Here is a 25,935-nt window from a genome sequence, read left to right as displayed (position 1 = left end):
AGGAGCCCAGCAGCTCGAAAGGCAGGACAGTGAGCCTGGAGAGGACCAGGTTAAGGTCCCACTGTGGGACACGGGCCCGAACCTGTGGGTAAAGCCTCTCGAGGCCCCTCAGGAACCTGACAGTCATGTCATGAGAAAAGACCGTCTGACCTTGGATCGGCTGGTGGAACGCAGAGATGGCCGCAAGGTGCACTCTGATGGAAGAATGCACCAGTTGGTTCCTGCGCTGGTTCCTGAGCTGCAGTATGCACTGAAGAATGCGAGGGAGAATTACTGCGCTCTGACACCCAGTGGGAAAACCTTGTCCACTTGGCCAGGTAAGTTAGTCTTGTGAATGGCTTCCTACTTCCCAGGAGGACCTGCTGGACCTCCTCCGAGCAGGTACACTCCTCCGGGTTCAACCACGGAGCATCCACTCCAAGAGGTGTAGAGACTCGAGGTTGGGGTGTAGGAGCCAACCATGATTGTGTGACAGCAGGTCCAAACAGTAAGGAAGGTGCCAGGGAGGGGCCACCGCCATGTTCATGAGCATGTGGAACCAGTGCTGGCGAGGGGAAACACGGACACTTCCGCGATGAGGCCTGTCAGGGCCTGAAACCTGACAAACGACAGGAATGCTCTCGCCCAGATCGAGTCGAGCCTGGCCCCAATGAATTCTATCCTTTGAACTGGAACTAACATGGACTTTTTGTGGTTGACCAATAGTCCCAAAGAGCAGTGACATCACGTTGGACCTGAGCCTTGGAGTTGCCTTTGACCAGCCAATCGTCGAGGTACGGGTAAATCTGGATGCCCCGACGCCTGTAAGAGCCCCTGAACCTCCTGCTCGAGAAGACTCTCGTGAGAAGGGTCCCTGAAGTTGATGAAGGCCCACCTCTGTGTCCAGGCTTCCAGGCAAGGAACAGGGTGGGCTGCATCCCTCGACATGAGCCGAGGCCCGACTTCCCGATGGGGGAGATGAGCTGCCCGGCGTGGGTCTTAGCTCACCCCCAGCCCTGTCCTTCCCCTTGCGGGGAGTAGGAGACCATCCTCCACCGGCCTTCAACTTCTTGGCCGGAGCCATGGACGGGGATTGGTGCCGGCTTGTTGATGGCGCAGCACTACGCACCGATGCCGTGGCGCTGGGTGCTGAGTCGGACCTTTGCTCCGGGGCTAGAGGGAGCGCCGACTCCATCAGGAGTGCTCTGAGTCTGATCTCAAGCTCTTAGTTCTAGGTTTAAAGGACTTGCAGATTTGACGCTTATCACTTATGTGCCCTTCATCAAGGCACCTGAGACAGCTACTATGCAGATCGCTCACGGGCATGGGCCGTTTACAGCAATCGCAGGGGTTAAAGCCTGGGACTAACAAAACTCTAAACTACTGCTAAGGGCTAACTAACTCAACTACTAACTATGTATACTAACTTTACAAGAACTCTAGTTCGTACAAACGAAGCCTAAGCAATGCTAGTAAGAGCAGCGAACGTTCCATGCACCGTCACTGGCGGCAAGAAGGAACTGAGGGTCGGGGAAGCCAGCGGCGCTCCTTATACCGCACCATGTGGGCATCACTCCAGAGGGCAGCAGAGCCGCTCTCCTACAGATACTGCTGAGAGAAAAACTTCCAGCACCGGTGCATGTGGCGAGCACACACACCTAATGTGGAATAGACATGAGCAAGCACTCAAAGAAGAAATGGTAGATTCTCCAAGATGTCTTCAAATCAAGTCTAGATGCTTTTCTGGAAGATGTGTAACAACAAGTTGTGCTTTAGTCAAAACACAAGTTACTGGGCTTAATACATGGGGGAACTGGATTAAATGTGATATGCAGGTCAGACTAGATGATTTAATGGTCCCTTCTGGCCTTATACATTGTGATTCTTACTCATCGAAGCTACTTAGCGTTACATGATGTTTGCAAGAGGACAAGCCCAAGCATGTGTTGTGCCATGGCTACTGTAATACAAAGTATCTTTGCTTTTGCAGAGATGTAGGTCAGAAACTTCAGGTTAGTTTAAAACATTGCTTTGTACTGCAAATAGTATTCCTAAACTCACATATGTCACGTAATATGATGTCCACATATTGCAGCATAAGCTCTTCTTTACAAGCATACTGTAAAGCATGAGGGGGTTTGATGTATCCCAGTGTGCAAAGATTTTAGTTATGCATCAGGCCAATTTAAAATCAAACCAAAAGGAGAAACAAAACAGCTCTATTCCTTGGACTGTGAGCTTCTCAGGGCAGGGTCTGCCCTGATCGAATGTCTGAAAAATACCTAAGACATCCTAGGCACCCCTTAAGCAAACAATAATAATATCCACATTCCAAGGGAAGGCATACCGTGTTGCTGACATAAACCACAGGAACAGCCATAGATTGCAATATTTGCTTGAACTCCATGAATTTCATCCTGCCTGAATAGATTTTTTTTTTTTTTTTTTTTGGCAACAAAGAGCTAAAGAACACATTATCCATAAATCTATTTTAATTTGAAACAGAAGAGAATGCGTCGGGATTTTTTCCTTAACATGTATTTTAATAAATAAATAAATAAATAAATAAATAAATAAATAAATAAAAATAGCTCTAATTCTTTGATACATTTAATCATTCTGTAAAATTCTAAATTTAAAATGAAATCATCATTTTATATTCAAAGAAGGTCAAGAGAACAGCACTGACATCACAGCGAACGGCAGCCACTGCTTAACGGTTACATCAGTTTTGCTTGTTGCTATGGTGCTTAACCGACTATTAATTTCTGAAAGAAGGTGATTATAAAGCAGCCATATGAACCTCAGTCAGATGACACCACTTCAATACCAAACACTGACATGTGTTACTCCTGTCTTCTGCAAGTTAATTTTATGAATCACTACTTTTGTGATGTTAATATTCCTTTCTAACTTTAAACTTACAGAACTCAACCAAAAGAAAGGCAAGGAGTTAAGGTAGAAGTAAAGGATTTTCATATTGTTTTTAAAAAAGAATGCTTTCGGGGAGCTGATTTTTTTGGGGTTTGGTTTGGTTTGGCTATGCCCCAAAAGACCAAAAAGCGTGTATTTCAACGGTTACAATAATAAGAAGTAGTAACCAGATTAAGAGCCAAATTCTGCTCTTACACTGTTGTGTTAGCCCAAATCAAAGCAGCCATAATGCCAATTTGACCATCCCTTGGGATTCATCTTATGTAATGGGGTCTTCAGCTGGCTAGGAGACTGAAGCAACTCTGACACCCCTCAGAGGAGTGGGGAGGAGTGGGGCATCTTTGAGAGAAAGAGGGCATGGCAGGATTCCCAGCTGCAAGGAGAGCCAGTTGGATAATAAACAGCCAACCTAAATTAGAGAAGATTACTTTCATTTAGACCGAGGACAAGATTGGTGGCCAAATGGCCCCAGAGGCAGGTGGGTGTGAGCCAGAAGGGCCACCTATGTGTTTCTTTCCCTACGTTTCAACTGAGGGTCTAACCCATTGGTTTAGCTGGAGATGAACACGGTTTAAAAGTTAGGGCAGAATATGGTTAGAAAACTTTGTTAGAGCCCAATCCCACAGTCCTTACTCACGCAAGTATTCCCATTTAAATCCAGGGGCTACTTCCGCAAGTAAGGAATATTCATGGGTTTTGCAGGATTGGGCCTGTATATAGGCAGGTCAAGCTATACAAACTAAGTGCAAAATGGTATTTGTATTTACCTACTTTAGTTGCTTTTGCAAAGCAATCTTCAGTTACAGCCACCCAAAAAGGTCACTCACTCTTCTTACCCTGGAGACAAAGAGGATACCACAATGTCATTGGCAGATCAGTGCTAGCGACAACATCTGAAGCATTTTCATTGTTACCACATTAGCAAGTACAAACATAAATAAAACAACAAATGAATTCAATTGTGTTTAATGGTGAATGACTTTCAGAGAGAGTTAATAAAAACAATAAAGTCACAGGACTGCTGCTTATCAGTACCAGCCAGCGTTAGGCTCTTCGGTTCAACAAGAACAATGTGGTGTTTGGGGGGGGGAGGGAAGGGAGGGAGAGGGAAAAAATCCCTGAAGATGAGACATCTTTGTTCTCTACCATAAACTTTCTTAATCTTGATGTCTATCAATTTAGTTTCACTTTGAATAATATATGACTCACGTCCTTTGTTTCAGAACCCAGACTTGCTTGAATAGGTCTCTGCTTAGTTAATTTTTGTGTGTGTGTTTGTAACCCCTGTAATTCTATTTATGTACTCTCTCTCCTCCCCTCCCCTTTCCAAAAGATACAGTCCTGGAGCAGATGCATCTTTCATGCTTAATTCAGAAAGTATTTTACTTGTATTTGGGGTGTTTGTGTCCTCTTTTTACACCAAGTGCAGAGGGTTAAGAAGAAAAATGGGTGTCAGTAAAAAATAGAGCAGAAAGGAAAAACAGCAGCAAGTGTGTTACAACGTATATCGCTGCATCTTGTGTACTCTCTCTTATGCAAAACACTATGTAATCCTTTAAGAAACATGACAATCTGCCACTTTCTGTTCATGTAATTGGGATCAACATATGGTACAAGAGAAAAGAAAAACATTTGTTTATTAATTTAGATCAAGTTACTAACAGTTTTTAGAATTAATTCCATGTCAATTGACCAAAAGCGTTAATAGAATAAAACTAACATAATTTCACTGAAATGTTGATTTTCTAAACAGTGTGCCGAAGAACACACAATATCTAACATGTTAATTCAGTAGAGACAGACAAATATGCAAGCATTTGCTGATCTAGACAATAAAACATGAAACAGAAACTCAACGAAATTTTGGTGTGTGAAATAATAAGGCTGCATAAAACTTTGTTTCACAAAATTCACACAGTAAAGGCGGGGTCTCTTGGAAGTGTTTGTGAAACTGATCAACTGACAGAGTATGCCATTTCCAGGATCTGGTGCAGCTTTTTGCCATCCATTTCACTCTGGGGTAAAAATCAGAATTTTCACCAAAGCCTTTCAGAAGGAAATTCACTTATTTACCATTTATTTTGCAAAGACAGAATTTTCATAATTACATGTCACCTTTTCACCGCTGAAAAATGAAATTTTTAGTAAGACAAAAATGTTTAAAATCAAGATGAAAATGGAAAGTACTGTATTTTGATTTTTTGCTAATTTGCAAAAATTAGAAGAGTTTTTAATACACGTCTAATGAGAAGTTTTACATAGTTCTAATAATAAAATATCGGAGACTAAGGTCCAAGACCTATAAGTGCTTGCAAGAAGTCCCACTGGCTTCAATGGGATTACTTCTGTAAGTAAAGATTTTCTAGATTGAGGCCTGAAAAGACAGGCACAATACTACTGTATAATAGGCAGGTCTCACTTTCACTACACTATGTAAAACATCAAAACTTTGCAAGTAAAATACATGAACGCTGACATACTATTTACTGTTAGAGTCACAGCAATAAAGGTTTTTATTCCACTTTGCTGTAAATGTGATCTTGATCTAGGGTGACCAGATAGAAAATGTGAAAAATCAGGACGGGGTGGGGGGTAATAGGCGCCTATATAAGAAAAAGCCCCGAATATCAGGACTGTCCCTATAAAATCGGGACATCTGGTCACCCTATCTTGATCAGGTTCTTTAAATCTATTTTCATGTTTATCAGTTCTATTGTATCTATTTTCTGGATGGTTCAGGCAAACCTGTGGTATTACACTTTGCAACACAGAATAGATTTGCAGGACACAAGTAGACCATATTAAAATTGAATTTTTAAAAAACCAAAGTAGCTGAACATGACTACTTCGAATAAAGTTCTCTCTTGGTAATGTCTCAAATCCCATATAACATTTGCCTATTTTTCTAAACACCTGTGGAGCATATTCAGTACACAGCTACAAAAAAAACCCAAACTAGTGTTTGCTCAAGGGAGGCGAGCATGGTCTAGCAACTTGAACATAGGGCTGGAAGCGAAGATGATTATTTCAGTTCTACCAGGGAATCACTCACTGACTGGGTATGTGATCTTGGGCTTAGGTCTACATTTTCCAAAAAACACAAGTTTGAGCTGCCTGAGAACGCCAAAACTTTGACATGCAAATTTAGGCCCCTATCCTGCAAACATCTGTACACATGAGTAACTTTATGTATGCAGGTAGTCTCACTGACTTTAATGGCACTGCAGACATGAGTAAAGTTACTAACAAGCGTAAGTATTTGCAGGATGGGGATTTTAGTAGACATGATTGAAATGTTTGGCCTTAACCACTCTGCGTCTCAGTTTATCCACCGGTGAGACGGGGAGAATGCAGGAAATGCCTATCTTTGCAATGCACTTGGAGATTATTGGCTAAAAGTTATTTTTACTGTCATTTGTTAAAGCAGGACTGTTTGGGGGAGCAGATTGTCATTTAAAAAAATTAATAAATACAGTGCCGGCAATGATTCTCAATGGATTAAGAGCCTGATCCAGTGCCTACTGATGTCAGCGGAAAGCCTCCCATTGATTTCAGTGGGACTTGGATTGGGTTCTGACTAGTCACACTGGCCCTGAGTCTGCTCCCACTGAAGTCAAAATAAGCTTTGCCATTGAGCTCACAGTAGGATTGTACCCTACTAGCTTCATCCTGAAACCTTTACTCACGCGGGTAGTTTCTTCAGTGGGACTAATCGTATCCGTAAGAGCAAGTTGTGTGAGTGCTGCAGGATGGGGCCCAAATTGTGAGTGATGATTATAAAGCTATATTCAATCAATAATCTAAATCGAGGGGCCTGGGGAGGAAGATTGTACTAATTATACAGTAGTACTTTATAGTACTAGAGCGTGTGTGGCATTGTACAGAAGCCAAAATGTGATGAACAAAGTCCTTCCTCCCTCACATACTGGCTCCCTTGAGTAACTTTACACAGGTGAGTAGTATCTCAATGAGACTTCTCACTTGCAGAAAGTTGCTTATGGGCATAAGTGTTTGCAGGATCAGGGCCAACATCCCTGCCTTGAAGAGCCTACAAGGGATAAATATGATTAGAAACCAAAACCTCTGGGGAAAAACTCCATTTCAATACCTAGAAAGCAGTCTTTCTTTTTAAGACAGTTTCAGAAATCTGATTTAGTATTTATTGATGGATTGATTTTTGTTAGCGACAACTTTAGTTTCACAACTGAATATATTAACTGAACATTTCTGTTTTAATTATTTACTGCAAGGCTTCCTAGAAGCACTGAAATATAAACACCTCAGAACCACAATTGGCATTTTTTAAATTGTGAGGTCCAATAATGGAATAATACAGACTATTTTTTCCTTCAAATCTAACCAAGTTATAGTTAAGTCTAGACAACTAGGCTGATATTTGCCTTCATTATCTATTATCTTTATGATTTTATTTTGTTTTGGAGTGTGGGGGGGAGCTTAGTTTGAAAAAAAAAATTAAGGGCTGCAAAGAAGCCAAAAATGAATTAATGTACTTTTATATCCTATTTTGTTTATAGTTCAACTTTTTTTTTAATTTAGAGAATCTGATGTGCATAATGATTTTGCTAAACAATGACTAGTAAAGAGGTGCTCATAGGCCTTCATCAGAAATGGCCTCTTAAACCAGAGTTGAAGTCTGAGAACCTAAAAAATTTAAAAAATTGAATAACTTAAAGACTACAATATAGAAGTGCTTCCACAATAGTTATCAGGATGGTGATTTTTTTTTATTCTGCGATATATATTGACTGTTATGAGATACTGTAGGCGCCATATTCTGACCCAGGTGTCATTATTACCTATTTGGAAAGTGAAATGTAGGTGGAAATGCAAAGTGTGTAAGGCAGGGTGCGTTTATTCACCTGGTCTTTGAAGAAGGGTAGATGGATTGTGCCACAGGCAAATGTATAGTGTTTGTATTTGCTGATGTGCTGCTGTTTGGTGGAAGAAGTGAGCTGCTCATATTGCACTTTGAGCATCCAGCAAATTATTAAAAATCAAAGCCCACATGTGGGCACTTTTTATTTATTCTAAAATTGAAATAAAATAAATATCATGAGGATAAAGCTAAGCACTGAAAATTTCCTCCATTTAAAATAATATTATTAAATTTCATTTCTATCACAATGTTGGAAAAGAAACACTCAGTTTTGACCAACATCCCTATACTAATCGCAGTTCATGTAATTTTTTTTTAATCAACTATCATATATAATACAAGTAACAGCTAACAGGCAAGTTAAGTACACATTGCTTACAGTACAAAATTTGAACTATGGTCATAAGTATAGCATCTTTCACTGATAGACTGGTTATTTGACTCATATAAATTACTTAGCATAAGAGAGCTACTAGCCCTTTTTGGTTTCTTCAGACTTAAGGACCATAACATGTTCCCAGAAAGTATCAAACCTGTCAAATGTCCAATCAAATGATAAGAGAACATCTTACAGAATGTTAAGAGAGCAAAATGATCAAATCTTACAGTGCATTTTAGCCTTGCAACGTCTTCAGAGTTTCTTAAAACGACTCTCCATACATTAGTTAATGCCAACCATTAACCATTTTGAGGCTGTTATAAGTCTCATCTTGAAACTTGACCTCACATATAACTGAAGTAGTAATATGAAAGATTCCTCCCCAACCACTATGGAGCAGCCACTGAATCTGTAGTCTTACAGTGTTACTCTGGCAACATTTAAAGACAAAAAAGTGTTACTTTCAGTACCCACAACTGTGAACTCTACCTTTCAAAACTACACACTTCTGAACCCAAAACTACACAATTCTGAACATACTTCCACAACCCACTAGTGCGTGGTGCACTCCTTTTGCGACTTGTGTGCTATTGATTATTTTATTTACTCATTTTTGGTTTAACAGAAACTAACCTTCTAGCTTTCTTAGCTTCAAACATAATATACATATCCACATTTTACAAATGCTCCATTGCGTGATATTTTGCTCTTCACAGTGTCCATTCTTTTGAACCGTCTGTGCTAGTATCTTTCAGATTCTTGTGAACTTACATTTTGAATCTTTTTTCATGTGAGACAGATAGCACTAGTCTAAACTGTTCTCCCTCCCCCGCCCCCTCTCTCTCTCTCTCTCATACGTAAAAGTCTTCAGCCTGCCAAGAAATCAGCAATACAGAAGCCTGCCCATCTTTACAGGGGGAAAAAAGCTACTCTCTCTTACCTTACAACAAAGTGATATCCTTGGTCATGGTCATGTGAAAATATTTTTGAGGTATCCTTTAACAGCCTTTAAATATTGAAGCCTAAAAACAATATTTGCTGTTTTACCTTTGAAGCTTTAACAAAAGCTTTGTTTTAGCATTTATCTTAGTGTGCAATAAGAGTTAATAATCAAATCCATCCCAACCCCCACAAATGTTAAACAAAAAGATAAAAGAAATGCAAATAGCTATTGTCATGGAAAGTTAAAGTACCTGTCTGTATTTTTAAGTGAAAACTATTATCTCTATCAATCAAAATTTAAGAATACAATAGCGCTAATCACACAAGGTGCTTTGACTGAGGTACTTTTCCTCATAAAAAGTTTTTTTTTTAAACCAGAGTATAAAAGTAATATACTTACAATTAGATATGGTATTTGTAATTTTGTTATTAAAAACCCTCACCAGTCTTATTGTTAACAAATGCTTCTGAGTCTGTAGGCTGATTTGCACCCAAGAAGACCAAAGTCCCTACATATTTTAATAAGATTGATGAAATTTTATTCGGATGCTCACATTTTCCAACATGTGGTGGAACAGCACACTCTTCTGTTTGAGACGAGTTACTCAAATGAAGGAAATAGTTAATTGGTAACCAAAACTGCTACTGGCCTTGATACACATTTTCCATATTTCTGCTTTCAACACTCTGCTTTGAAGATATGCCCTTTGTCATTTTTTTCTTTGTTTTTGGTATAAATTCTCTCTCATTTGACTCTGAAAAGGAAACTGACATTCTATTACTATTAAAGCATGCACTGTATATACAGTAGAATGCACTGTACAAGCACACTGCACGGATTTTCTAGAAAGTCATTTTTAAAACTAATTTGTTCAGACTGAATCAGAAACGGAGCTGTAGAGTTAATAAGTACGAGAGCAAGCGACAGTAATTACATCTATATTAAAGGAGCTGGAGATTAAAATGCCTATAGTAAACAGTTAACCTAGGATGCCATTATGCAAACTGTTCTCATGGAAGGATGTCTCCCACACTGAGCAGCAATAGGACTGTCATTTCCCCCCCTGCAATATCAGGTTCCCTACTCTATAGTCCTGGTACTCTGCATCATGGCTAACATCTCTAGTGTGCTATTAATATCAATGAAGAGACTATTCAATTTCCACAAAGAAAAACCTTCCTATTACAACACAGACATTCTGGTGAGGACCCTTGCTTGGGAGACAATAAAGACAAGAGTTTCTTGCTGCTTTTACAGTTCTGTGTTGCACATTGTTTGAAAGCTTTCGGCAAACAATGGAAGCATTATCTTCAGGATAGTTACAAAACAGGATTTGTTAGTACAAAGAATAAAGCTAAACTCTTTTCCCCCCGCCCCCCTCCCCAAAAAAACCTGTCTATTGCAATACAGTATTTAGCTCTACGTTCAAAGGTACACTCCAGAAGCACCTGTATTCTTGATCTAATTCACTGCAATAAACGACCTCAGCTGACCAGGACTGCTTTAAGGAGGACTGGACAATAAATAATATCAAGCATTTTGTGCATTTATAAAGAGGAAGAGAAATAAAAGTATCATATTTTAATGAAGTACAAACTTACCCATTAATGAGGAGGAGCAAGGCTTTGAGCTGTACAATAATTCCCAACCAACTGCAGAAAGTTGAGAGTTTGAAAACACGAAAGCACTTTAACTATCCAGGCTTTCTGTGCTTCAATACTGGCTGCAGTGTAAGGAAGCAGGACTGAAGGTATGTGGTCTAAACACAACAAAAGCCACTGCCTTACTCTAGATTAAATATGCAGGAAGAGGCCCCTTTGCATAAACACAAACACTCAGCAAATGAGTAACTGGCTCAAATCAGACGCCTGCTGTGCATTCTACCTGTCCTGATCTCTGACAAGCTACACAGCCTGTTTAAGGGGATAGTAGCTAAAAAAGCACACAGCTAAATTCTGTGCTCACATAATACTAAATAATAACAGCAATAATCAATATGAATCATATTAATTTCTAATCTAGGAACTGTTCTGGCAAAATAAAATAAAATAAATTATTTGTCAGCCCCACATTGGCTTTACCACATACCCCACCAAAACAGAAACAGACCAAAACACCACCTGAAAATTCATTTTCACTCCTAATAAAAATTCATTAGAATTCCAATCAATTCTTTTCCTAAAAGGGGACTTAAAATTAATAGGGAACAGTCACTGTTGAGTTATAACATAAAATCTGAATTTCGACGATCTGTGCTGTCCCTCTATTTTCTGTTTTGTACATAAAAGACATTTCACATACAAAGTATAGTTTGAATTATTATAAGTTTAATACACTCCTGTTTACTAGTTACATGGGGGAAAGGAAGAAATTTCTGAAGATTTTTTTTTTAAATGTCATTTCTAAAATAGTCCTCATAAAAGTATCTCAAAAATATATTTACTTCCAAAAACAACTAAAATGACTAAAGACCATGTTTCCCACCAAACACCCCTAAGCATTTATTATTGCAATTAAATATACATAACGTAATGCCACAATGTATTCTCGTTTCCAGAGAAAATAAATATGTTCTAGTCGCATTCATCCTTATACCCCAAGAATAGAATCAGAAAGCAAAATTTTTAAGCAACTGGAATTCACTAGTGTCCCTTCTTAACTTAAGGAGTCAAATCACATTGACCTTTTATTGTAAGTCCTAGCTACATGTTGGTTTTAGTAATTTAATTATTTTTTAATAACTTGCAGTATTAAACGATTGCTATTGAAACATAAATAAGATTATACTCCCCTGCCTTCTTTTCTAATGCTGCAGCCTACAGGGTGATATGTACTGTACACTACTGCCCTATGTTCCGTACCTAAATTTCATTCTGAAAGATCACTTACACAAAAAAGAGGATTTGGGCTTAAAAAGAGGCACCATATATTTGCTTGGATTCCAAAGCATGCAGCACGGCTGATTTGGTAGGATATTGGATTCCACTAACGATTCTAGTGAGGAACAAGCACTTTTCATTTCACTAACCTATTTTATTACCCTTCCTTGCACTCCTGTAGCATGAGGGGAGGAGGGAATAGACAGTTTTTACTTTCCCTTGCATAAACTCACGATCAGAGCAAAAAGAAAAATAAAATTACTATCATGAGCCAGTAAAGTCTAACAGGATAAAAAAATCCTCCATGAAGGGATCCCACAAGAAATTTTAGAACCCCTATATTGTTCACTATTTTTGCATTGAAATGACCTTCCAAATAAGGTGTTAGATAATACGGTTCACACAGACGATAGTGATCTAACCTTGATGCAAATAAACCATAGAACAAAATTTAATCAGTATATCACTGTGTAAAAGCCTTTGTCCATCCCAATGGAGCTTCTAATGACTGTTTTGGCAGTTCTGGCTGGTAGTTATGCCTCCCTGCTCATATATATCTCATACTGGTTGAGCAGGCTAATGGAACTGCTGTTAGTGGAATCCAATATTAATGCTCTGTATCGTGCAAAACTAGATGCAACTGAATATATTATACAATTATAGGTAGTATCTAATTCCATAAGTATTAGATACTGGACTCTAAATTAATATTTTAATAAGGAAAGTGAAATAAATACCACATTTCAGGTAAGGTGTCTATGCATTCTGGATCTGCCAGTCTTCCTGATGTAAGACTGCTCTATACTGAAGCAAACAGAAAAGACATAGGACTCTGACAAAAATCTGTAGGCAAGCTTTAGATGCTGAGTGACACATACTGATGCACAGAGTCAAAGATGTCATCTTCATGCAAGCGCCACTAACTATAAGCTTGAGAGAAAATGAAGCAAAAAAAAAAAAAAAAAAAAGTGTGTGTGGGGTGGAGGGAATGGAGTAAGACCTCCAGAAAATAAACAGGGTGTACAGTTTCAAAGGCTACAGACACAGACATTTCATTGTTCAAGCCAATTATCAGTGGAAAATAATAACAACAGATGGATTCAGAGTCACTGACTTTTCATATGCACTTCATCTCTGCACAACAGATGATGAAATGCGAGAGCTATCTCAAAAAGGCAAAACATCTTTCAGTAAAAGAACTCTATACTCCAGATGGGGACCTTCTAAGGCAGCTGATTATCTTCTTATAATGTTGTAAGATAGACTTACTAAAACATTTCAAGAACTGATCAGATAGGATGAGTACAATGGCATCATTATTAGAAGTAGTCTCTTCAGACTTGTGACTAAAAACAGTCAGAAATTTCAATAAGATTAGAACTGTATGTTTCTTGTTTTCACATCAAGTACTCTTGGTTCCAAATAAAGGGCCCGATCCCATAGTTTCCAGGCTGGGAAGGAATTCAATGAGACTTCTGCCTGAGCAGAATAGTGCAGGATTGGGCACACCACTCGGGAGTCTGTGTACAGCAAAAAATAAAACTATCTCCTAATAAACACAGGTACTACTCACGTGAATAAGGTGGACTTCTACCAGTGTGCTCCTCACTCACAGAAAAGAAGAGATTAAGCATATTTAAAATTATTTTGATAGTTTCCAATGTAATTGTTAAACATATAGGGACCTGATTCTTTGCCTATGTACCTACAGTGAAGTAAATCAGGAATAAACCCAACCAAGTCAATGGAATTACACTGGCATATAACTGGTGTGATAGATGCATCAGGCCTGTAGATTGTAAATCTTACTTAAGAAACCTCTTAAAACAAGTCATCTTTTATGGGAAATAAAGCATAATTTGCTTTCAAAGGGAAATAACAAATATATGTAAATTTTGGTGGTTCCGGTGATAAGCAGTTCCAACAAATGTCACATAAACATCCAGTTAAGAACCACCTACCTATCATAACCATCTCCCACTCAACCTGAATACCACAAAGTATGTGTTTTTGATAACATGAATCAGGTACACCACAATTTCAAAACCTAAAATAAGTAATGGAAACATTAGCTCATTAATCTTTAAGACAACATTTCTTTATTGCAAGAACACTACATAACTAGTAGATTTTAAAAAAATTAGTTCGCCCTTTCTGCAGTTCATTCTCCAAAACACACAAGGAAAAATCAATATTCCAAAGGGTGCTGGGTGCGGAACACACACACACACACACACAAAACCTGCCCCTATTGCTAACTTATTTCAGAAGTCAAAAACTATTTTTAAGCACAATTCTGTTGACTCAACAAATTTAAAATCATGTAAAGGAGGGAATGGAAGTGAAAAAGCACAGTATTCCCCATCTTTGCAATGCACTTTGTCAAAAGTACATTCAGAGGGGAACACACAAGCACAGAGAAAATTTTGCCTAAGGCAAAATTCTGCAACTGCTTTAAGAAGCAAACAAGTACACAAAAGATGTGTAATACAACCATCTGGCTCTGCTCATGCTATATCAATAATCTCCAAAGTTTATCCCCACCTCCTTAACCAGCCCACACTGATGCCACAAAACCAAATGGCATCACTTATGCTTCCTGCCCATCACATTTTAAAATGGTATTTAATATGCCTACAGTACATTTTTGCATTTAATCAATTTCATAAAGGAAAAAAATATTTTAGCTTCTCGCGTTATTAGTTCTGCTTTTTCTACTTATTGGGAGCTGCAAAACCACCAAGAAAGTCCTTGTGGTAAAGGCACTCTCATATCAAACACACTGTGTCAGGTATCTGGATAACGTACTGGTCAAAATTTCAATCTCATCTCTTCTCTAGTTTTCTGTCACAGAGTGAAAATCGAGAGGGTGAAGAAGGTTGCGCCCAACAAAATCACCTGCTCAAGAAATATGGGTACACCTCTACCCTGATATAACGCGACCCAATATAACACGAATTTGGATATAACGTGGTAAAGCAGCACTCCGGGGGGGGGGGGAGGGGGGCTGCACGCTCTGGTGGATCAAAGCACGTTCGATATAACGCGGTTTCACCTATAACGTGGTAAGGTAAGATTTTTTGGTTCACAAGGACAGCGTTATATCGGGGTAGAGGTGTATGTTGTATCTGATTTTGGATTGGATTCTGGATTTTGTCTCCAAATGGGATGTGAGAGAAGAAAATGTGGGGAAAGGAAACTAAATATTATTCACATTTTTCCATCTAGGATTTCAGATATTTGCACCAACTATTTTAAACTGCCCACAGTCAAGGAATCAGCTTGCTGTATGCCATTGCAGAAATTAATATTTACCTGTAGAGGTGTGAGGCGAGAAGATTGGAACATCACAGTACAAGTTTTTCCCTTCCTGATGGGCGGGCATAGGCACATCTTTGGGCTGGTCCACACTAACCCCCCACTTCGAACTAAGATACGCAACCAGCTACGTTATTCACGTAGCTGAAGTCGAACTATCTTAGTTCGAACTTACCGCGGGTCCACACGCGGCAGGCAGGCTCCCCCGTCGACTCCACGTACTCCTCTCGTGGAGCAGGAGTACCGGCGTCGACGGCGAGCACTTCCGGGATCGATCCGGGATCGATTTATCGCGTCTAGACAAGACGCGATAAATCGATCCCAGAAGATCGATTGCTTACCGCCGGACCCGGAGGTAAGTATAGACGTACCCTTACATTACTTACTAGATAGAATGGATCCCAGAAAGCAGCACTGTAGCATGTGCACAGCACTGGGTGAAGATATCCTCTCGTGACAGTAAAGGTAAAAAATGGGTTTAAAAAAAAAAAAAAGTATAGCACCACAAGCTCATAAAGGAGGGTTCCTCTCTGACTGTACTCTCCCCATGTTCTGCTCATTATCCTGTCCCAGACATCTGATACAGGCCACCAACATGCTGGGCTTTTTCACCGATGACATTCATATCATGTATTATGAAGCCTCCTCTTACACAACTTGCCACAACATAGGAAAAGGTTGTGTGTTCTCGCAAACATGGCCCCCTCACAACACACCGTCGCTCACACACTCCCATTTGCTAGCCTCCTCTGTCCATCCTCACAAAGCACTGATCTTTCTGTGCATACCACAACATGCCCAGCTAAAACCCACTTCAGTAAAAGAATTGTTTGAGCATGGCTGGTGTGGTTTCAACTATATGTTCAATATCTCCTGAATCTACTGGGAAGAGGGATAAAAAATGCAAATGTTTGATAGCTGGAACAAGTGCTTTGGTGCCCGAACACGCCCTATCATGAATACAAGCAACAGCCATCTCTCCTAAACGCAACTCCTGAGAGGCGTCTAGCACCCCCAACTCCCACTGAGGGGCATGGGAGTTGAAGGCATTCAGCAATTTACAGTTGAATTCAGTGTCACTCAGGCCCATTAAGAAGAGGACGTGGATGGAGGTAGAAACAGTACACAGCGCATTTCGTGCACAACGTGGTTGCTGCACAGCATCATTTATGCTGCCTAAGCAGGCCCCTCTTATCCGAAGGTAGGTTTTGGGCCCTACGTGTTTAACTGAAAGAACAGTTCGCTTTTGTTTGGGGTTTATTGTGTTCTTTAGGGAAAAATCACCATTGTAACCATAATGATTCATACTGTGAAAGCTTGACATAAAAATGGTACCAAAAACAATACTTCAAAGGTATTTACAGAGCACCAGTCACCGCAGTATTGAGGTGCTGACTCAAAGCTCTTATTTTTAATTGACTGTCTTTCTATAATGACATACCCAAGTCAAAATTCTGTTCAATGTTAAAAATGCTGCTCTAAACCAAATATAATGTGCTTTCTGAAGGAAAAAACAACCACCACCACCAAGAATACACCACTTCTCTGCTTCCTGACAGTCCTGACTCAGGCAAAATGCCGTATGGAGCATATGTAACAGAGGCAACATTTGACCCTCTAGCAATAGACTTCCTATCCATGGTTTTCAATTTTCAGAGTGAGACTACTGACTGAAACAAGCTTAGCACAGCTCTCAAAGACTCAGCCAGAGGGAGGCTCCCTCTTAGTTAACCTAGTAGAGCTGATGCCCATAGACCACAAGAAGTCTCTGGTTTGAGTAACAAGTGTGGTTATCTGCAGGACACACACAGCGAATCCAGCCACCGGATGGGGGACTGCACTAATTGCTTAAGTCTGCTCTAGTGTCTGGCCATCAGTTGGCAGGCACAAACACATGGCTGCCTACCAGGCATAGGTTAGCACAACTGGAGCCAGATGACTAACTATTAAAGATATTCTTCCAGTGGCAGCATCTGGCTCCTTGGCATGCTCCATGTACAGTTGAGCGGGTTGTTTCAGAGACGTCTCTCTAGCTCTGTCTTGCAAAGCGGTTAGGCTGCTGTGGAGCTGCCTGGACTATTTTGTCCTCCTTTAAAAGGTGAAGTGAAAAGCTTTTCACCTGCCAAGACAGAGGTTTTGGTATCTGATTTCACGTGCAACTGTTGATGACACCACTACACCTAATGCAGAACAAGAAATCCAGCTGCTTAGGTATAAGAGCAGTCATTGTTCAGTGGAGGAGAAACACAAACCCTAAGCACTCATGACCTTGGTACGGAGGCAAATGGGATTATTTTCTTTGGAAATAAATATATTTATATTAGTTAAGTCTGTACCTATATTCAGGCTATCAATCTGGGATCATGAACACTGTTAATTTTTTTAAAATCCTTTTCAGTTTGATTTTAATACGAGATGTCTCTGACTTGACTGTACAACTTCTTTGTAAGAATTAATAACAGTCTTCCACAAACCTAGGGCTGGGTGAACGGCTCAGTGAACTAATCCACACCTGGTCTATGTAAAAACGGGCTCATATTTTCCAAACAGAAATAAACCCCCTTTATATGAACCAGGTTTGGATCCAACTGCTAAACTATTCCCACATTCTACACAGGCTTTTATTATGATTAAGGAAAGAGGTGGTACTTAGTGGGCGCACATGGATGTCTGCAGACACAACAGCTCCTTCCTGAGGGCCAGTCACATAGCAGGAACAATTCTAAAACAGAATTAAACTCTGTGGGGCAATTCTACCCTAAATGATACTTGCTGCAAATGCAGAGTAACCGCCATTTTACGTACAGCAGTATAGCAGAGAAGAATTTGGCCTGGTCCCTTTTCTCTTCCCAAGAAAAATTAAGCCTGTAATGCAAAATGACTGAGAACTACAAGCTGCCCATGCCAAAATACAATATTAATGTGTGCAAAGATTAATTTAGAGGAATACAAAGTCTAACTAAAACATCGTAATACCTTAAAATAATGCTTTGCATTCAATTCCTGCGCATTTTTCGAAACCACCGAAACATAATGAAATTTTACTTTAAACATAGCATTTATAACTCATGTCAGGCTCTTAAAGTAACTTGGACCACACGCTAGGAAAATGTACTTTCTTGTACATTTATACAGCTTACAAATTGAGGAGCATATATTGCCTTCCATCCACAGACAGAACCCCCATTGGCACAGACAAAGGTTCTGTGCATGGATCAAAGACAATACATGTACCTAAGAATATTAATTTTTTTTTTTTAATAAATTGGCAAAAAAGTAGAACCCAACGGCTAGTTTATTTTTGTTGCCTTCACGGCACTTTTTCTACCTTCTCCCACTTATTTCACAAGTGCTCCACTAGAAATCTTTGTGGCAAGGATTATGTCATACTGTCACAAGATCAGGTGTGAAGTATAGGTATGAATAAATATATATCCACAACCACATTTAATTTTCAGTGGTTGGGCATCAAGGGACAAAGATGTTTTTATGCAGAAGTATTAACCAAGAGTTTAATTTTAAATGGTCTGGATTTAAAAAAAGCAATAACTACATACAGTGTGGGCCTAAAAGAAACAAAAAAACTCTCTCCCTCCCCTACTTTCGGAAAAAGCAATTCAGAGTTTTAAAAATTACTGCTCTTTATATTAAAAATACAGTGTGCTTGATTATTTCTTCTTTTAAGTCACTGATACCATGCAGGATAATTGTACTTTATGCACTGGTAATAAAAACTCTTCACTGAAAATAAATATATATTTTACAGTAATCAGGAAGGAACTATTTTGGTACCTTTTCATGAGTAGCCATTTACTTTGGCACTGAATTGCAGCATGTAGGAAAGAACACAAGAAAAACTAGACTCTAAAATGAATATACAGAGAGACAAATTTAAAGCAGCCTTCTTGTGTTCTGACATAAGAATATAAAAATGACACGAGCAAGAAAAGATTAGTTTACATACTTTTCAATCACAGCTGCCGCTCAGAAACCAAGATACCTTTAAAATGACATTCTAAGGAAACAGATACAGTGTAGCTGCAGCAATGGCTAGATATAGTTAACATGAAATTAAAAGGGCACTTTTTATTTACATACTTCATACAGCCCTGAGCTGCGGCACAATTACGACAAGATTTTTAGCATGATTAATTTAGAAATAATCTACTGATAAATAAGAGTGCACTGCAAAGGATTTTGCAGAGCAAATTTTTATCATCAGCCTTAGATGTCAAAATACAGTTTCAGGGACAGGGAAAGAGCAAGCTACATCTTCTTAGTTAATATTTAATTGGGTGCTAAAGATTCCTTATCCAGGACCTCTGAACCATCACTGACAGCCTCACAGTGTGTCCCTATCTCTGCAAAGGATGCAGGCCCTGTCTGTATAAACCAAAATAACATTTATTTATTTAAATGTATTTAAACATAAATTTAATCAAACCATTCAATTAATAAATCACTTGAGTGGTCACTGCAGCCCAAGTCCTGTGTAATTTCATAATTTTAAAAATATTTGCACTCTGCAACCACTGAGATTGGCTGCAAGGTTCCATAATACACACTTAACACTTGAGTTGGAGAACAAATTTATTTAATAAATGCAGAGCTAAGTGCAATAATGCCGCACCACTCAAACTGCCAAATCACTTAGAGCATCTTGGGAGAAAAAGCAAATATACTTTTTCACGATTTAAATGTATGTCACTGCTATAGCTGGATTCTCAGGAAACCCACCTGATTTTCTGTATTTGCTCTGTCACAAATTGTCAGTTGACCTAGCTATTCTGAAGGGCAACTGAAATAGGGGCTGGGGAATGAAGATCACCAAGTCAAAGACACATATCCTTTGCCTTTTTGCAGTGCACTCAACTGATCTTCTTCCATTCTCTCCTTTGATCTGTGCCCCATTTCACTACCCTTTCCCGTTCTCCTCCCTGCCTCACTGTTCTTCCCTTTTTGAGACTCTCCAACTCTTCTTTCAATAAACCTCATTGCTCTCCTAACACCAAGCCCACTCCATTGGTCCAGTCCTCATGTCTGCACCTCTCTTCCCATCACACACTGCTCCCTCATCCCATTTCTCCCCAAGCCCACTTTTTGAACATCGTGTTAGGCATGGCGGTGGCAAAGAAAGCCATTGTAAATAGAGCAGGAGAGGGAAAAGGAGAACAACAGAAGAGAGGCATTTCATCAGGCCAAGGAGAGCTCAACAATTTCCAATGATAGCAATGGAAGTTCCTTAGCTCCATGAAAAAAGAAAGTCATGGGCAAACTGATTTGCATCCGTATTCCCTGATATAGGATTCAGCCTTCTAATGAAAGTAAAATGGTTACATCTGCAGGCCCCCTGCATGTAAGAAAGTCATGCTAGCACCATGAGTGAGAGAGAGTTTGGATTATTTATTAACCGAATAGTGGCCTTAAATGAAGAGATAAGACAAACCAATAGATTCCCTCACCCAGCCTTTGGGCCCGAGTTGTGTGCATTAATATAGAGTTCACAGTCATTCATGTATAATGCAGCTTTAAGATTCTTGAAGACTTTTTGGTACTAAAGTAGAGCCATATTTCTCTCACACACACACACGCACACGTTTTTTCAGGATAGTTCTTGGTGATCATTCTAATTGTTTCCAGTGCAAAGTAATAGAGGGAAGTTTTCATTATAATATTCTTCCTCAAGCCAATGGAGGCACCTCTACATTCACCGCCCTGACAAATAGAACAGCTCTTGAAAGTCTATTTATATTAGTTTTATGGACTTATTCTACTGCTTAAATCAGGTCTCATTAAAATTGCCATCTACACGAGTATGCCCACTGGGAAATCTACATGCCAGAGCTACTCCAGTTCCATGGGCAGTGCTCAAAGGGGACTGCATATTGCAAAACTGGAGGGGGAGGAGGAGGAGAAACAGGAGGACTTCAGGATAGCAAACAAGTTACTCCTCATTCTCCTGTGAATTCAACCAGTACAGCTTTTACTTATGTACTGCAAAAGCATCCATGAAAAAATATGATATGTCAAGACATCAGAAGGAAAAGTAGGTGTCCCTCACAAGGCCAAATCTGGCTTCAAACTCCCACTTTATCATTGGAATGACAAGCTAATATGCAAACACTGCACCCGACCACCGACACTAACCACTGATCTGCACACTGGCCCTTCAGTTTAATTTTTAATAGTAAAAGTACTTAAATCTTAGTATAAATTTATTAATGTTCAAATGAATACAATTAAAAGCCATCATTTCATCTTTGTTTTCTTCTGTGTTAATGACCTGGAAGATCTCTTTGTCATTTGTATTAGCAAGGATTATTGCTAATATATTCAAAAACAGTTGTTTTGGCAAAGAAGTAAAAATCTTTGATGACGAAATTTAAAGTAAGGGGACTAATGAATAATATATCTTCTGATTTTTGTTCTGCTGTGATACATATAATGATATATAAAACGTGCATTTAGTATCACCATATCTCCTAAGAAACAGACATGCCAAATTGTGTGTGTGTGTGTGTGTGTGTGTGTGTGTGTGTGTGTCAGAGAGAGAGAGACTGCCTTATGGGGATCGTTTATTATACGGAATGTCCTCCAAATAGATAGTCCTAAAATCCCAATTTACAAAGACATTTTTAAAGCCAAATTCTTCAAAAATGGCTGTCCTCCTGCTGGCTAAAATGAAAACATTGACATTAAAATATCTAGAGGGGTGGAGAGGTTTTCTGTTTTGTTTTACAAGTTTCCAACCCTGACAAATTAACTTTTGACTGCATCTAAATCTAGCAATGTTTCTTACTGACAAAAGCACTTGTAACCACCTTTACACCAAGTTCACTCAAGGAAAGTATTTACTATAAAAGGCATTAACTTTTATGTAACATCTGTGATCTTTGGGTGGGGAAGGGAAACTCCACATAAATGAAGCCTATGTACAACAAATATCAGTCAGATTTTAACACTTACCCAGACAAATGTAGTAATGTTTTTTTCTGGTGGTAGCAAGCTATATTTTTTTCATTTTTCAAAAATCAACCAAAACCACCAAAATATTCTCTTCAGCGTTGGCCTACTTTCTTCAAATAATAAGAACCTCTTTTATGGTCTAAACTTTAATATGCAACAGAAGAATCTGGCAAACATTAGCCAAATAAGCCCTAGCCAGCGTACACAAAGTAACGCATTAGTCAGCTACTTTTAAGCAAAATGGAAAAATTGATCTTCATCCTCCAACCTCCAAAAGCCCTATATTATTGTACACATTTGGGGGCATGTCTATGCAGAAGAGGGGATGTGCCTCTCTTCAGATCCTGGTTCCCACTTCCCGGCTTTGCCAAAATCTCTAGTTTTGAGTGTCAAATTTGCTGTCGGTTTGTAAACTGATCTCCCCCAATCCCCTCAGTCTGCAGACTGTCCCCCTGCCAAAAGATAGAGATGGTAAAAATAAGCCATTGCAACTAGATTGCTTTTCACCGGAACTACATACATCATCACTCTAGATCACACCTTTTTCCTGCTTCCCCAGCTGGATTACCCGGCATTCCCACCTAGCTTGGCTCCTGGCTTCTGACTTAAGAGTTCACAAAGTCCAGTTATTCTCCTGCCTCTGACCCGTGAATATCCTGACCCAGCCTGACTCTGGTTCCCAACTTGTGGTTCTGCTCTTCAGTTTGTCTCCTGCTTCTGACCTCCCCGATATCTGACCAAACCAACTCTTGACTCCTGTCTTGTGACTGCAGACTCTGGCTCCAACTACTAGGTCTGTCCGCCCACGATCTGGCCGTGACACCGTTTCCTGCCCCTTATCCAGGAGATGGAAGCAGGGAGAGAGAGAGAGAGGAAAAAAATCACTCAACCAGGAGGCTTCCTTGCCCCCTGCCCAGATCAGAAGAAATTGAGAGGAAAAGCCCTGGTCTACACTAGGGGGGTGGATCGATATACGTTACTCAACTTCAGCTACGTGAATAACATAGCTGAAGTCGGCATACTTAGATCGACTTACCATGGTGTCTTCACCACGGTGAGTCGACTGCTGCCACTCCCCTGTCGACTCTGCCTGCACCTCCACTTAGTACAGGACAGTGACGGGTCAGAGACGGTAGCTCTGAGGGATGCATAAGGAGTGCCATTGATCAAGGAACTGCTGATGAGTTTCATACTCCACACTTGTGCAGTGGAGAGAGGATACCTATAATTTGGGCCATGCACTAAGAGGACTTTATATGATGGGGAGAGGGGGTCAGGCGGACAATAAAATTGAGAGCTGCTAAGAAACCAAGCCCACCCCCTCAATTCCCCCCCACACACAATTCCAAGTCAGCCCAAGAGATGTTCTTGTGATACAGAATAAGAAATAGAAATAAGAATGAGAACAGCATCTGCTCAGTGGTACAAAAAACACATTTCCTTTTAAGAACTGTGTGAACTCAACACACTCTAGCATGGACTTCTTTTAGCTCAAAGTAAGTGGCCTATAGGAAACAGTCACCCACGCAGAGCCCAATCAGAATCAGTATTATCCATTCCCGCAATTTAAAAATGTTTAGCACCCTGAGTTTAGGAACACTAGCAAAGATTCTGAAGTATCCCCCAGCCTCTGCTAAAGAGCAAGTAAGCTTTCCAACATAAGCCTCACAAACCTCTGTTCTCCATAAACCTGCTCAGTGTTTACCTGTGTTTGGATATGATCCAAATATTCTGTACAGCTCTCTTTTACATTTTGTTCTCTCTCTCCAAAGCTTTGGCAATTGAAATCTATTATGATGTCAAAAGGTAGCTGACAACATAAAATGTATCCCGCTGAGTTGATGCTGCACACTGCTAAATTTACAACAACATAAGTATCATAAAAATTATAAGAACTGCAAATTAACCACTGATTTTTTTAGTTCACTGACATAAATAATAGTAAAGATCTGGATAACTTCCAAACATCTTTACAACTATTTAATTTGTCAAAATCTATCAAGTGTATTTCAACCACAAACCTGTCCTGTACAGCACATTATCTTTCACATACTTATACTAGCATCAAAGGCAACAAAAATAAAGGTTGTATAATTACTGTACATCAAAACTTTTCCATAGTGGTACATTTGTTTTCCACATTGCCTCCCCATTATTTTTTGTTGAAACTGACACAGCCGGCAATGTTTTAAGACTATTTTTTACATTTTGTTTTTATTTTCCATTCTTCACAGTATTGCTTTGAAAGTTCAGGAGGGAACATTTCTTTGTTTGCCAATTTGAACATATTTCTACCCTCACAGTGTTGCATGTTTCTCATGAAGCTCCTATCAGCAAACTTCTTGTTTACTTTACTGTGTATGCACCACAGCACAAGACTCTGCGACTATAGCTACTTCACAGTTGTTGCAAGGCAGCAGGTAGAGGTTTTTTGTGTGTGCCACAAAAATGGGGCTATTGCTTTGTTTAGAGGGTGTTTTGTTTATTTTATTTCTCTCAGTAGTTGTTTTTAAAGAGATATTTACAATTTAGAATACATTTCTTTTATTTGCCATTGTAACATTAACCAAACTTCAAGTCTCAGTGTACTTGGCAGTGACTCTTAACTTTGAACACTGCGTATATTTATTACTGTAGACATTACAGGGTCTTATTCATAAATGATTCATTTTAACTATTTCATTGATAACTTAATTGCATTAGGAAGAGACTAAAGTTGCTCCAGTCATTCATTTTTATTGCATTTTTAAGTAAGTGTTTATGCTTTATGAGTATGTGGATTACCCATATCAATTAGCATCAATACAAGCACCTTGATGGTCGTTCCTACAAGGAAACAAGAAATCAAACAAGTTCTTTGGGACAGGGAGTGTCTTTTTACTACATTTTTGTACTGTGTGCAAACAGTAGGACCCGGATCCATGATTGGTGCCCCCGATGCTACTGAAATACCGATAAAAAATAATATTAGTTTGAAAGGGAAGTAAATCTTAATAGTAAAAAACGAATCAAAACAAAATGGAATTCAACTCTAGCCAAAGAAGCCACGCACAACATTGCCCTAGGATATTACTTCTACCATATTCGCTACAGCAAAGCAGCCAGAAACTGCAAACTTCACTAAATAACTGGCATGAGAAATGAACAAGATTCAAGTTACACATGGGGTGGGGTGGAGGGAGAGCGGAGAGGGAGCAACCAAGCATAGTGGCAGAAAATGAGCTCTTGAGTGTGCCCATCATATCACACAAGAGCAGAGTATTCGAACTTTTTGTAGCCAAAGGCCTCATTCCAACAATGCAAAGCATAAGAACGGCCATGCTGGCTCAGACCAAAGGGCCAGCTAGCCCAGCATCCTGTCTTCCGACAGTGGCCAATGCCAGGTGCCCCAGAGGGAATGAACAGAACAGGTAATCGTCAAGTGATCCATCCCCTCTCGCCCATTCCCAGCTTCTGGCAAACAGAGGCTAGAGACACCATCCCTGCCCATCCTGGCTAATTGCCATTGATGGACCTATCCTCCAAAGCAGGCTTAAACCTGGCCAGCTGAAAATTCCATCAACATGCGGGACTCCCCAGTTGGTGCTCCCAATGTCAGAGACAGGGCCAGGTTGCTACCACATCCAGCCAGTTCCCAGCT

At 39.6% G+C, this 25,935-nt stretch overlaps 1 protein-coding gene across 1 annotated transcript in view; it reads right to left on the bottom strand.

Annotated features, from left to right (window-relative positions):
- Positions 1 to 25,935, bottom strand: part of FOXP1 (forkhead box P1) — a 502,499-nt gene that overhangs the window by 287,787 nt on the left and 188,777 nt on the right. Inside the window, exon 4 of the mRNA XM_065407830.1 lies at positions 3,681 to 3,750. The gene's annotated coding sequence lies outside the window, so the exon portion shown is untranslated. The remainder of the gene's footprint in view (positions 1 to 3,680; positions 3,751 to 25,935) is intronic.

This window comes from Emys orbicularis, chromosome 7, assembly GCF_028017835.1.
Source record: "Emys orbicularis isolate rEmyOrb1 chromosome 7, rEmyOrb1.hap1, whole genome shotgun sequence".
Classification (NCBI taxonomy): Eukaryota; Metazoa; Chordata; order Testudines; family Emydidae; genus Emys; species Emys orbicularis.
Note: the sequence above shows the minus strand (reverse complement) of the source record. Positions and strands in the feature narration are given on the sequence as shown.